This window comes from Pinus tabuliformis, chromosome J, assembly GCF_031772625.1.
Source record: "Pinus tabuliformis cultivar Carrire ecotype Pingquan chromosome J, CPIR1, whole genome shotgun sequence".
Lineage (NCBI taxonomy): Eukaryota > Viridiplantae > Streptophyta > Pinopsida > Pinales > Pinaceae > Pinus > Pinus tabuliformis.
Genome location: NC_142295.1, coordinates 1289103177 through 1289105671, shown reverse-complemented (window position 1 = coordinate 1289105671; position 2495 = coordinate 1289103177).

Genomic DNA, 2495 nt, shown 5'->3' with positions numbered 1-2495 from the left:
CATTATAAGCAAACTCAGCCTAAGCTAGTGCTAAATCCCACTGCTTAGGATTTTGATACACTAAACTTCTCAATATGTTTCCCAAGCTTCTGTTTACTACCTCTGTCTGTCCATCTGTTTGAGGATGGTATGCTGAACTGAAACTGAGGTTAGCTCATAGTTTCTTCCAAAGAGTTCTCCAGAAATTCCCTACAAACTTTGTACCTCTATTAGACATAATACTTACAGGCAATCCATGTAATCTTACAATTTCTGAAAAAAATAGATTAGCAATATGTGTTCCATCACTAATATTTTTACATTCAATGAAATGTGCCATCTTGGAAAATCTATCTACCACAACATAAACGGAATCATTTCCCCTTTGAGTTTTAGGTAACCCTAAAACAAAATCCATGCTAACTGCATCCCATGGTCGTTCTGGTATTGGCAACGGCTGGTACAATCCTGTATTCTGGCTTCTCCCTTTAGCATGTTGACATATCCGGCACTTCTCAACAAATATCTTAATATCAGTCTGCATCTTTGGCTAATAATATAAAGTATTTACATGAGCAAAGGTTTTGTCTTGTCCAAAGTGACCAGATAATCCTCCACTATGTTTCTCCTTTATTATGTTTTCCCTCATAGAACATTTGGAAATGCACAACTTGTTGCCTTTAAACAATAAACCTCCTTGGATAAGATAATCTAACCACTGACTTCGGTTAGGAACTATTGGATTTTGTACGGATGTGAAAATATCTTTGAATTCTGCATCGTCTTTATACATTTCAACCATTTATTCAAATCCTACAACACCAACTTTTAATTCTTGCACAATGAAATTTACCCTGCTTAAAGCATTAGCAACTTTGTTAAACTTACCACTTGTGTGATTTATCACAAAAGTAAAGCTTTGCAAAAACTCTACCCACTTGGCATGTTTCTGGTTCAATTTTGGTTGGTTGTTTATGAACTGCAACGCATGATTGTCAAAATACAATATAAATTCCTTTGGTAGCAAATATTGTCTCCATTTTTTTAAGGATTGTACAATAGCATAAAATTATTTATCATAAGAAGAATATTTCTTCTTTGCTTCATTTAATTTCTCGTTGAAGTATGCTATTGGTCTCTGTTCTTGACTCAAAACTGCTCCAACTGCAACTCCACTAGCATCAGTTTCAAATTGGAATACTTTTCCAAAATCGGGTAAAGCTAAAACTGGTTTCTCTGTGATTTTCCTCTTTAGCAACTTAAAATTCTTGTTTGTTGCTTCTGTCCACTTGAACGGCTGATTAGTCTCCTTGATTGTTTCAAGAATTGGTGCACAAATCTGACTAAACCCTCAAATAAATTTCCTATAAAAACTTGCAAAACCATGAAAACTTCTTACCTCAAATATATTCATTGGAATAGGCCAGTTCCAAATTGCTTGGAATTTCTCTGGATCCATTTTCAACCCTTCTTTAGAAACTACAAATCACAAGTAAATTAATTCTTCTTTCATGAAACTACATTTCTTCAGATTTATTAGTAGTTTCGCTTCTTGTAGAGTTCATAAAACCAATTTAAGATGCTCCAAATGTTTTTCCTTGCTTCTACTAAAAACTAGAATACCATCAAGATAAACAATAACAAACTTTCATGAACGTGCTAGGTGCATTATTGAGTCCAAAAGGCATCACTAATGCAGTCTTCTATTCATCTCCTTCTGTAATTCTTATTTGATGATATCCACTCGTTAAATATATTAGTAAAATACTTTGACCCACTCAAACAATCCATCAAATCATCCATGTGTGGTAAAGGAAATCTATACTTGATAGTGATCTTGTTTATGGCTCTGGAATCTGTACACATATGCCATTCACCGCATTTCTTTGGACTAAGTATTGTTGGCACAACAGATGGATTAAGACTCTCTCTGATTAGTCCCTTATCCATCAATTCTTGCACTTTTCTTCCAACTTCTGCATTCCCTTGACGAGTTAATCTGTACGCTGCTTTATTTGGTAAACTTGCTCCTAGTATTAGATCAATATGATGACTAATACTCCTGATTGGTGGCAATGCATTTGGCAACTCATCCACAATAATGTCTGCAAAATCATTTAACAGAGTTTTGATTTCTTCAGGTAAATCATCTAAGTTTGTGGAAGTTAAAATTACCTTATGTCTCCTTATGACAACAAAATGCATTTCTTCACCTTTTCCTACCTCTTGCAACAACTCCTTTCCACTCATCAGCATAACATTGTTTCCAGGTGCTCCTTTGTCAGCGTCATCCTTCAATGGCATCAGTGTATGTTTATTTCCATTCTTCTCCAGAGTATAAGTATTTTTCCTCCTGTTATCACTCAGAATTTTCTCAAGGTTAAAGAAAGAAATTTCTGAGGTAACTAGAAACCGATCTTTTAAGTACAGAATCTAGCCAATCTGTACTCAGAGAAGGCTCTCTCTTTATGATTTATCTTTGTTTTGTGAGATATTAGGATAGTTATGGAAGCTTG